Raw genomic sequence first — 13,123 nt, forward strand, 5'->3', positions numbered from 1 at the left:
TTTTTAAAAAAAGGAGAGGGATATATAGTTTTGCTAAGGAATGCAAGGTTAGTTTAAATTAGAAATTTAATTACATTGATTCATCATATTAACTGACTAAAGGACTAATCAATATGATCATCTTAGAAGGTTTGGCAAAAGTATTGACAAAGAACAATGTCTACTCATTACAAAAACTCCCACAGTACCTCCCTGGCAAGCATGAAGTCCTGAGTCTGATTTCAGGTACCCAGAAAAACTTCTGGTCAAACTAGTAACACATGGTATGCTAATCAGCTTTCCATTTACCAAATACTGAAAAGAAAATAAGCAATTCATAGGAGGAAAGATTTATTTTGGCTTCTGGTTTCATGGGGCTCAGTCCATGGCACTTGTCTTTGTAGTTTCTGAGCCTATGCAAAGTCAGAGAACCAGAGCAGAAGAGGGAGCAGGAGAAAGCTGCTTACCTCTTGGCAGCAGGAAGCAGAGAGCAGAGAGGGACAAAGTGTGTGTGAGGAAGCTTCCTTTTTCTTCCACTTTTGTTCTGTCCCAACTCCCGGCCTGTTAGGCACTGCCACCCACACTAGGTCTGGGTGTGGCCTACTCACTCTGCTGTGCCCGTTGTCTCCATAAACAACCCAGACACACCCAGAAGTCTGCTTTATTAATTTCCTTGGTGTTTCTCAAGCCAATCAGGTTGACAATCAAGATTAACCATCATAGAGGGCAACTTCCTCAACCTGTTAATAATTAAAAATGAAAAACACCCAGCTTACCTTACAGTGAATAATAAAAGGCTGAGTACTTTCTCCTGAGATAAGGAGCAATTAGGGATTTCCATTTTCATAACTTCTATGCAACATTGTATAAGAGCTTGTTGACAGCACAGTACTGCAGGCTTGAAGAATTAAAGGTATGCAAATTGGAAAGGAGAAAGTAAAACTGCCTTTATTGACAAACAGCATGTTCCTACATTTAGAAAATCATAAGAAATACAAGAAAACCCCAGAAAAACTACTAGAACTAATACGTTCAGCAAGGATATATGATACAAAAGCAATAAACAAAAGAATTCAACTCTACTTCCAAATGTTAGCAACACACAGAGAATAACATTAAAATGATTCTACTCATAATAACATCAAAAGTTAAAATGAAACAAAAACTATTTAAGAATGAGATTTAGAAAATAAGCATAAATAGCCATGAGCTCCTTATTCTTCAGACAGACAAATCTTCACCATGTACTCCAAGTTCTACCAACTCTCTGGGTTGATAGAAAAGCTTTAAAACTTGTACCACTATAATAACTTGCTTAACATCACCAAACTATGTGTTCAATTTTTTGTAGTAATGAGATTGAACTCAAGGCCTTTGCACTGTGCTACAATCCCAACTCCCTTGTTATGTTTGATTTTGAGTCAGGGTCTCCCTAAGTCACTGGGTTGGCCAGGCAAGGATCACAGATGCACCCCGCTGCCTCAGCCCCCCAGCATACTGGCACTGCAGGCATGTGCCATTGCTTCTAGCTTACATTGGTAAATTTTATGGTTTGTCAATTACATGTCCAAAATGCTTACTACGAGTATACAGAGAAAATGTGAATTGTCCACTTCAAAATTAAAAAGGATATAAAGTTACTGGCACATGGAGGCTATAAAAAATGATACAGTCAAAATGTAGAAGTATTTTAGAGATTTATTAATCAATTAGTAAAGAAAAATAATTTGTCTTTTGTGCACTATGCAATATCTGTGAACACTAAAATATTTTCTTTCTAAATAAGCACTTGTCTTATTTTCACTTATAATTTGTCTTTAACGTTGTCTAAATTTGAATCTCACAGAATACACCTCTGCTCTGACCCCTGTTCCTTAGTATCTGTTCCAAGAGGGAACCACTTTCACTAGAATATTAAGCAGCATTCCAGAGATAACCTAAGTAAATAACAATAACACAGTCTGAATTAATAATAAAATAACAGTTAATATGGCCTTTCTAAAGACAAAGAAGTACTCTAAGAATTTTTTGTTTATTAAGTAACTTAATCCTTACAGCAACACTGTGAGACAGATACTATTTTCATCCCATTTTACAGATGAGAGCACTGCAGCACTGTCATGTAACTGGCTCACAGCAAGTTGCAAAGTTAGGCAGTCTAGTTGCAGAAACTATACTCTTAATAACTAGTCACAGTGCAGTACTACTGTATCGTAAAGAATGATCAACTAGTCATTTGTAGGAAAATGGGTAGACCTAGTGATCGTAATGTTAAATGAAATAAATCGGAAACACAAGTTTAAAGAGAAGCTCATAACTTCTCTTATATGAGAAACCCAAAATATAAGTAAAAATCAAAATAAAATACAGGTACAGGAAATAAGGCAGATAGGTCTTTCACTTTGGTACTGGGAATTGAACTCAGGACCTTGTACTTGGCAGACAGGCGCTATGCTGCTGAGCTACATCCCCAGCCCTGAATCTTCCATAAATGGGAGGGGGAACAAGAGATGGAACAATGTCAATGCATCATTTACTATAATAAAATTTTTTTAAATTAAAAAAAGAGATGGAGAGAGGAAGTGGAGGGAAAGGGGAAGAGAAAGAATTCAGAGGTGTTATGTTCACGTACCACCTTCCCAGGAGAAACATAATCATTAGGTGCTACAAACATCTGCTAATAAAAAAGAAAACTCTAAAAAAATTAATAATTGCCTCTCAATAAAGACAAAGGGGTGTGTGTGTGTGTGTGTGTGTGTGTGTGTGTGTGTGTTGTGGTGGGAGAGGGAGGTGTTATAATGTAGAACTCAGTATTAGTACAGCTATCATATATAGTTTTATATGGTACAGCTTGGATTCAGGACTGGCTGGCTATATAACTTTGAATGTAAAGCAAAAATGCAAAATTCTTTGTCAAAATATTTTATGGACATCAAAAGAAAAAACTCAAATGATTGAGCCAAGAATAAAGCTTTTAAATATGGGCCTGTCCAAAGACAACCCTATTCGGAGTGCCCTTGGTCATAGGCTTATGAGGTCAGTCCTCTATGGAGATCACAATGTGCAGAATTTTTGCCTCCACTAGTGTTTATAACGGCTGCTTCCCATTGAATACCACTAACTTATCAGGGAATCAGATAGTACCCTCGTGCCACAAACGAGGGGCATGCCAGCCTTTCTGTTAGGGTTGTCAGCCATTAGGGGGAAGGCAACAAGCACCCCCACACAGCTCCTGCTGCTGACTAAGAGAAAAGAACCGAAGCCTGCCTTGGCTGCCTAGATGCATAGGCAGAGATCTGGAGATTAGAAATCTTTCGTTTATAGCTACCTTGTCTCCTATCTTTCACTTTATTTTTAGCAAGGTAAATTAGGTCATCAGTATTGATGAGATCAACGAAACTAGTCAATCCCTCTGCTCACCAAAACCCATTTTTTTTCTAACCACAGTTGCACTGTGCTTTCAAATAACATTGGAGTCAACTATTTTACTCAAATCATATGGAGAAAACTTGGATGCGGACTCTTTGCAGCAGGACCCATATTAGGAGCTTGGGCTCAGTGGAGATCAGAAGTGAAGTCCTCCATACACATTTCTGACTGTTGATGGAGGATTTGCTTTGCTCTCAGTCCGTCTGCATTTTCCTGCCACTGACCTATATACAGTGACACGAGAAAATTAATTTGACAACATCTCCACAAGCTGATTGAACCAATACTGTCAACCCGTAGAGCACAAAGCGTTAGCCAGACAAAAGCCATTTCCAAGCCATCTGAAAGATTGCAGGCTAGGAAAAAAAAAAAAAAAAAGAAGAAGCAAGAGAAAAATTTCCAAAACATTTCCATTTAGAAGCAGGATGAAACTTGTTGACTAAGGTAGCGACGTTATCTAGGGCACGCATTTGACAATCTGGCACAGGTGATGAAACTGACAAACACATGCAAGAAAAGAGCACAACATTATCTGTAAATTGGTTGTGATTGAACACTTCATGTCATCAAGGGAATAGAGGCAATGAAAGAAAAGCCTTATTTCTCTGCAAAGAAAAGAATTGCTGTCAGAAAGGGACTAGGAAATAAAGGAGAAAAATGTCTTAAGAGGGATCACTGCATTTGGTAAAGTACATATTGTAAAGGGAAAAGGGAAAAGCAGCTTGATTCTGAAACTCTATTCAGTGTAATTTCGCGTAAGCTGTTCTCTGAGGAGTAAGACTGAACCCTAATCAGCTAGCGGCGGCTTCCAGATGGCTCTAAGTGTGCCTCAATCTGTTTTTGAGAGAGAGTGGGATGATTCCTTGCTAGGAGGAAAGGCACATATTGAGATTTGATCAAAAGAGGTTGCCAATACATATTTATAACTTGAAGAGTATTCAGGGAATGGCTGGTAAGGGTTTCCTCTTGCCCGTTCTCTGCCTGGTATTTGCTGGCTCCTGACTGTTGAGATGATGGTGGGCTTCAGTAGAATTCTGGAGTTTGAGTGACTACATGGCAAGACTGCCACTTTTAGAAGTTTTAAATAAAATGCCCTTTCTGTATGATTGAGTGGGTGCTAACAAGAGAGGTCGAGCCCACATCCCCAAATCCAAAGGTTCCCCAGATGACAAGGGAGAAAAGGGGAACTGCAGAGGAAGCCATGTTGGCTCGGATCAGCCACAAAAATGGAGCTGGAGAGCCACCTGAGACTACCAAGAGCCAGATGATATGACTGTGGATGCAAGATTGGTCCTGTGGCACTTACAGCTTCGTAACCAAGTTCGGCAGATTTTCCTACAGCTGTGGTAAGAAAGACTTACCTAAAACAATGCTAAAGTGTCAACAATGCGCTTGTAAACACTAAAGAGATACTGGGAGAAAGGATGCCTGGTGATTGCACTAATCCATTCATTAATTCATTTATTCATTATGCTACAATTCTGAGGATATACAAGTGAATCAAATAATGTACCCTGTCTACCCACTCAAGTTTACAAGTCATTTGGGATAATTCAGTAGATAATAATGATACTATGGTCATGAGAACACAGTTTGAAGTTTGTTTAATACTGACTTGGGGAAATTAAAGACAGTCCCAAGGAGGAGGAGAAAAAACTATAGACTTGAAAAATGGGTATATCTTAGCCAGCAAAAGGTTGTGAAATGGGGCTGGCGAGATAACTTAGTGGACTAAAATGCCTGCTTAGGCAAGCTTAGGCAAGTGCAGAGACTGTGGTTCGATCCCTGGCATCATATGCTGTGCCTGACCCGTTCCTAGGGTGGGCTGAGCTGGCCAGAGTCTGGGTGTCGTGGCACATGCCTGTAATCCCAGGGCTGGGGAGGCTGAAAGCAGGAGGCCCACCATGAGTCTGAGCTGCATAGTAAGACCCTGTAACAACCAAATGCATTTAAAAAGAAAAAAGATTGGGAGAGATACTCTAATCAAAAAAGGACAACATTTGCAAAAAGACCAAAAGCAAGTCCAGGACGGATCATGGGAGTTAAGCAGACCTTGTGCTGTTAAGGGTAGATTTGGCTTGTAGAGGGAATGGGGTCAGAACAATTACAAGGACAGCAAGAACTCACCCATCCTCCTTTATACATGCAAAGAAACTTGTCAGACTATTATATGTTGTCAGAAATACAAGGATCAGCAAGGAGTTGTTCTGCCCTCAAGTTGTTTGAGTCAGTAGCAAATTCTCAGGGTCCAGGATCTAGTTCAAATCATTGAACAGATAATCCCTGAAATCCTGAGCTGGCTGATGTCCCAAGATGATACTGAGAGCTGATTCAGAAATACTGGCTTATGAAGGAAGGGAGAGTAGGCTCTCTCTCTCTCTCTCTCTCTCTCTCTCTCTCTCTATATATATATATATATATATATATATATGACTTTAGCTATGATACTGATACAATGACCTGTGGATATGTTTAATACAACTAAGAAAGAATCTTGAATCTTCTGTATTCTACCAATATTAAGAAATAAAGATGATCTGAGGAGATTATTAATCAAAATGATGTCTTTTGAATTCTGGAAGTGGTAAGAGTTGGAATCATACTGAAGCTAATCTTAAACACCAAGATCTTCATCATCATGTATGAAATGGGTGATATTTAATAGTGTTTTCTTTTTAAGGTAACTTTGGTGTGATGATAGCAGGCTTTTTGATAAGGTCTATCCCAGACCTCCAGCAGGTAGACTTCGGTTCCAACCTTAGTCAGAGCTCTGATTTGCTGATCTTCAAAGCATGCAGTTTTTGAACAAAGGGCCATAGCTAGTCACAACTAAACAAATTAACTAATTACAATAATAACTTCAAAAGCCTACTCACTGAGGCTGCAAGTTCCCAATCTCTGATTAGAAGACCACTAGAACTAGTACAAAAACATTTCAAACAGATGCATTTACCAGCAATGCCCATGTACTGAACAACTAAGCTGGTGCAGACTTTTGGGCTGTCTCTTGAAAATACATTCATTTACTTTTACTTGCTAATAAATAGAAAACATTTCAGGGTTATTCAATCTTTGGTAACTTTTTTATCATATGTTCTTAGGCAACATATCCCAAGAGTACGATTATGAGACAGCATGAAACATTTTGATCCTAAAAGGAATTCCAATTTTTCCAGGGGAGAAGGCCTATTAAGTTTTTTCTGCAAGTAATTTTTTTCTTTTTCCTGTTTTTTTTTTAATCCACAGGTCACTTTTAAGCATATTATTTAAATACAGCTTTGTAAATAAACTCTTTAAGGATATGATCCATCCGAGCAGAATTTTAGTTTGTCTATGTAGTGCTATGTGCTATCTTCTACCTACACAAAGCCCCCAAAAACTCCAAGGGCTTAAAAGAAAAACATATCACCTGCCTGGTCTACTAAGAACAGCAAAAGCTATGTTTTAATCTCAACTGCAGCAACTTTCCTTGGTCCAATTTATCACATGTTGTTATCACCCTTCTCCCTTGCATGATGCTTGCATGCTGTTTTTAAAGATGTAATTATTCAGATGACTCATTGCAAGCTATCTCAAATTCTTTTTGGAAGTAGGCGTGGCATGAATAAAAAACTAATTAACTTGCAATATTGTAAAAAAAAAATAGACTGAATTATAAAGCCAAAGTTCTTAAAAACTTACAGATTTTTTGTAAAGTATGTCCCATGAGGCCTAAACCATGTTAGAATAAGGAATCAAGTTTTCAGTGTCAAGCAAACAAAATTAATTCAACATTTATTGGCCATTTCATGGCTGCTGCTTGGTGCTAGGAAATAAAGATAAGTTAGAATCACCTACCATATCCTTACTCTGCTAGCTCAGAAAATGATAATGTGAAGATATGGAAGATGTGGCCACATTCACAATTTCAATATTGCTTTTTTTGATGTGCTATAGAAACACAGGACAGAGAGCAATGAAATCTGTACAGCGCTGGGAGAAACAGAGACCCAATCAAGACAGTGCTGTATGAAGGAGCAACAGGATCAGCAGTACTTTATCATGTAAAAAAGATGGAGAGGTAGTCCACCAAAAGAAATCATTTTAAGCAGAGGCACTGTTTGAATTTGCCTTCTACCTCTGTGGTGATTTCATTAGCTCTTTTTCCTTGACACAGCCCTAAAAATTATGAGTTACTGGGGACTCTATCTGAGACCCACTTATTCTCTCACATGACAAACAAGTCTTAAGCAATCTCATCCACACCCATGAATGGCTTGGTTCCCATCTTTATGTTGATGACAACTAAATATGTATCTGCAGCCCCAATCTCTTTGCATAACTCAAATATAATCAAACCCTTTACAACATCTCTGGTATCTCTCAGATACCTCAAACCCAACATGTTCAGAATTGAATCTTGTCTCTCTCATACTATTTCTCTAGTTTTTATTTTGGCTACTGGCACTCTGATGTCCCAGGTGCTCTCATCAAAACCCTGGGACTCATTGGTTACTCCTCCTTGTTTTGGGCTTTTCTTTTCACCCACAGCCCCTGTGACTCTCTAGGTTCTGTTATGACAGCCTCCAAAGTGGTTTATAAATTTATACGTTCTCTGTCCTATTGCCTCTATCTTACTTTCAGCCACAATCTCTGTCTCCTAAATTACTGAGCCGTGCTTAGCCAGCAAGTGAAAAGGATGGGGGGAACCAAAAGCAGAGAGGTACCTGGAAATGGTGAGAGGCAGAAGGAGAGCCCAGAGGTTAATGTGTGGTACCAGGTTCTTTTGGCACTTACAGGGAGCCTGCCAGTGACTGAAAGCTGCAAATGGAGTGAGCATATCATGATGACCCCATGCGGTGGGACAGTGTCACCATGCTCCACTTAAGTCAAAGAGTTGTTCTTTTTGGCTACAGATCAAGAGTAATGACAGAGGTTTCTGTGTAGGAGCTGAGGTGCCCTCCTGATTTCCAACACTGATTCATCTCACTCATGGACCGTCCATCAAATACATGATGTCCTGGTCTCAAGGACTCAATAGAAATTAAATTACTGAATGAGTGAATCTTATATCCTTCTTGACAACTGTTGATTTATAGGCTTTGTTCATTTTTCTTAGCATGGGTTGCATTTGTAAATTTGTTTTATAACAAAAAATTTAACTCTACATGTGTCACATTTGTGCAAACAATTTTGACTACATTGATGCACAGTCAACTTTCGCTTCCAGACATAGCAGTCATTCCTGATTTTGCCTATGTCCCAAACCCTTGAAAATCTCCAAATGGACCCGGGCCATGGGTTCCAGACCAGAAGATGCCTTGTGTCACTGGAAGACCAGGGCTCAAAATTAAATGCCTTAGTTCAGGTGGAGTTCTTCACATGAGTGTAAAACAGTTTCCCATTTTAAAAAGTTAACTGAGGGGCAGGAATATGTTTTTAGCATTGCCCATCTCACTTGAGGATGTCTATTTTCAGAATGGTCATTGTGCCAGGGACAAGTTGGTCAAGTGACTTCCCCTAAGTGCTTGGCAGTCTGTCCCGGTGTCATGCTGCCAGTCATCAAAAGCACAATCAGGTTGCACAGGACTGAAACCTAAGCCTTCAGGGCCAAGACCACAGTGTTTTGAAAACAGGCCACCAGTGTACTGAGCTGGCCTAGATAGCCATCTGGATTCTCAGCTCACTTAAAACAGTTATTTACTAATATTATTAAACTAATTGTGATAAAGAATGTTAGTGTGTTAAAAAAAAAAAAAGGTGGGAATCAAAGCCAACTCCTTTCTGCAGTCCCTCTTTCTCATTCCCATAGATGCATGTCTAGAAACTTGTACCCAAATAACAAAATACCATTCCACATCCTTCTTTTTTCACTTAATGCTTTATGGATTTGTGATACATGGCAATAATCTGTATCTATAAGCTAATTTTATATTTACAAACACTACCATAGGTTGGTAAACCTCGGACAAAGATAATTAAGAGATTTTACATGAAATCAAGAAACTAGTGAAGTGTCTGGCAATCACAGATAGAAACTGTGAAGAACTGTAATTCTGAAGGATCTATCACCAGAAAAATAAAATTGAAAGTAAAATAAGTGGATGGTTTTCCAAGCATCTTTCAAGTCATTTATAAGGTTGCCATAGGATCAGGTATGCGGAGATCGTCTTAAATTCTGGGTATACTAAGTCCAGCTGATCCTCTTACCAGAGTTAACACACTTGCCCAATGAGATATTATACCTCCATAAACTCAGTGCACTGTGTCTAATGAGTGCCTAGCACCCCATAAATATTTGTGGCACGAAGGAATCCACTACGTGAAGTGAATCTGCAGTTCATCTCGACAGCACCCTTTCTGAAGTGTTTTCTTTTGTGGGAACATCATTCCCTATTCCTACAACAGCCACCCTCTGCAAGTTAGATGGTAAAAATGTCTCCTTTGTTTAACCTTCCCATGCTCAGACTTAGACACAGGTTCTGACTTAGCAGGAGATTAATTTCAGAGCCTTTCTTATATTTTTCCACTCAAATCAAATTTATTCTGCTTACTATTGGATGTCCACAGGTTATTAATTTTTTCCCTGATGAATCAAAGTATCTTTGGGGAGAAGAAGCGATAGAAAGAGAGTGAAGCCCTAAGAATTCAGTTTGGGATTAAGTAACTAAATGAATCTTTTCCTTGTGCAGTTTTGCATAATTTTCATCTAGTTCTTGGAGCATCTCCTAATTAACAAGTATAGAAGAGATGTTGCCTCTGCTTTGCTAAGATGCTTAATATCACCATAGGCTCAGGCTGAGGCTTGGTTCCCCAGGAAGGACAGTGGGACCAGGGAATCTACCAAGAACATTTTTTTCTTTATTTGTATGGGTTAATAGACAAGAATGAAAACAGAAATTAGATTTCTTTACAAGAAAAGAATTTTATCAGATGAAGCAGGAAAAAATGTTATTAAAACTGGTCAGTGATCTTTCTCAGTGAAGAAAGGAAAAATATACACACATTGCACCCTTTCAAGGAGAGCAGCAGTCCTCTATATTCTATTATGTGGTTTAATTAATAGAAAGGACTGGAAATCAGGACAGTTTACTTCTCTTCCCATCATCTGAAGCTTTCACACTGCTCTTTCTGACTTCGGCTTTTTAAGATCATTGACTGCAACTTGATCAAAATATTCTCAGTGTGCAGTGGTTTAAAGCACAGCTCTGTAACCGCCATTAGAGAACAAGCAATCTTAAGTAAGTCATTACATTCTAAGTACTTCTTAATTCAGAAAGCAGGGCACTAAATGTAGGCAGGAGATTTAAAAGTCCATAATGATATCAGCTTAAATGAGGTTTCTGGAGTTATGTTGTAAAAAATCTGCAGAATTATGTTATCCAACAGTAACTTGGAAAACTAAAACCTGTGGGCAGGCAAGGAAGAGTGCTTATCATTGCCCAGGACTTGCTCCAGGTGGAGCTAATTTTATTATTTTTGGAAGATGAGGTATCGCCCCACTCCCGTCTTTCTGCTTTTGTCTTGGTGACTGAAACATCCAAGAGAAGAAGGGTTCTTCAGTATTAGGTCAGCGATGTCCAGACCAGCCCTGGCAGCATTTTGGGGTAAGCCGAGACATTTAAAAACTTAGTGTTGTCAGATATAACTGTGACTATTTTTTAACTGCGACTACTTAAATCAGAATCTCTGGGGAGAGACCCTTGCTATCAGTACTTTAAAACAAATAATGCCATATGAAATTCTAACATGCACCAGGGATAGAGATTGAGTCTTGAAGAAAGAGAACAAACAGAAACACCCTAAGATTGGTCTTGACGGAGATTTGCTAGGTCTTCAATGTGCTGTAATCAGCCCTGCAGAGATTTCTGGCTCCCTGAGGAAGCCTATCTTAGTACTGCAACTCTGGGACTAGATGAAACGTGCCTCCAAGGTGGGGGTGAAAACTGCATCCAAGTCTCCTAATCAAAATCCAAAACCATATGCCAAGGTGGGAAAGTCTAAGAGATATCTTAACTAAACTTGAAGCTAGCACTACCCACTTAATTTGAGACTGCTATAGATGCAATTCCCTGTGCTCAGCCACATTCCCATCTCATTTCACTGGTACATGAACATATTTGCTTTGAGTCAATAACTCATTTTATAGATGAGGAAGCAGAGACAACTCAGGGAGCTTAAAAAATCACTCATACAGGAAGTGGCCAAATGAAGATTCCAACTCCAGTTTTTCAAGTTCCTAGAGTCTGGCTTTTCTGTTCTCATGGTACCTTTTTGGGCTGCTCTTTCAATGTGCAATCCAGAATCAGCTGCAACCTCTGGGCATGTGGAGCACGTCTGTAACCCAGAACTCGGGAAGCTGAAGCAGGAGGATAGTTGTGAGTTTGAGACCAACCTGGGCTACAAAGTGAGCTCAAGACTTACAAACATTTGCTGAGATTGTAACAAATATATATACTTATGGGACTCAAGATCAAGTCAGAGAACATTACCTTCACTTTAGGAAGCATCCTCATGTTCCTTCACATTCAATTCCTACCCCATCCTCAACAGAGGCAGCCACTATTCTGAATTTTTTATACCATCGTTTCACCTATTGAATAGCCATGCACATGGTATCCTACAACGTATTCTTTTGTGCAAAGCTTCTTTCACTCAGGATTACATTTTTGAGGTTTGTTTGCATTGTTGTGTTTTAGTAGTTCATGCCTTTTTGTTCTAATGAGTGTTTCATTGGTGAATGTGCCTCAATTTCCTTATCAGTTCTGTTGATAGACTCTCCAGCTATTTTCAGGGTCAGGCAGCTTTGAATAAAACTGTGTTCTTAAGCAAAAGAAAGAAAAAGAAAAAATGTTAGTGTTGTTGCTGAGACCTTGGGGAAGGGATTACTGGGTCTCCAGTTGTGTGGGGGACAATTGTGTTATGTTTATTGGAATAAAATTACTATTATCCTTACTTGGAAAAAAAAAAAAAAGACCAACCTGAACCACATAGTAAGAGCCTGTCTTAAAAAAACAAGCAAACATGATTGGCCAGATAGCTCAGCAGACTAAAGCACCTGCCTTTGCAGAGTACAGTGGCTGAGATTCGATCCCTGGCATGCCATGCTGGCCCTGCCCCTGGGGCGCACTGAGAAGTGATTGAGACTGGGCATGGTGGGATGCACCTGTAATCCCAGAACTTGGGAGACTGAAAACAGGAGAATCACTATGAGTCTGATCTACATAGTGAGACCCCGTGGACCCTGTAGACCCTGTACCAAATACATAAACAACAACAACAAAAACAAAATCAGCTGCAAAGAGGAGCTAACCTGGTTCAGCTTCATGATATTATGATTTTTTTTCTATTTTAAACTGAAGTTTCAGATTTAAAAAAAAATGTTTTTAGCCCAAAACTAAACCTCTTAAGACAAATCAGTAAGGGATCAAAGAAATACTCCTTGTCAAATTTAGATTTAAATTTTCAAACTTGAGCTACTGTACAAACATACATCTCGTGAACTGGTGTCTCTCATATTCCTAAACTTGGAGAAAGCGAATTGCAAGGAGGAAGACGCAGGGTAGCATAGGATTCTTTGGCAAAGAAAAATTGTTTCCCTATGTCCAATCTCTGAAAAATGAGATAAAGGAAAAGAGAAGGTCTTAGAGACTTGGTAAGAAAATTAAGAATGCCTACTGCTTCACTGTGCTTCCAGTAATTAAAGATTGATTTATCGTCGCAAACTTTTAAATGG

This window comes from Octodon degus, unplaced genomic scaffold, assembly GCF_000260255.1.
Source record: "Octodon degus isolate 3935 unplaced genomic scaffold, OctDeg1.0 scaffold00013, whole genome shotgun sequence".
Taxonomy (NCBI): domain Eukaryota; kingdom Metazoa; phylum Chordata; class Mammalia; order Rodentia; family Octodontidae; genus Octodon; species Octodon degus.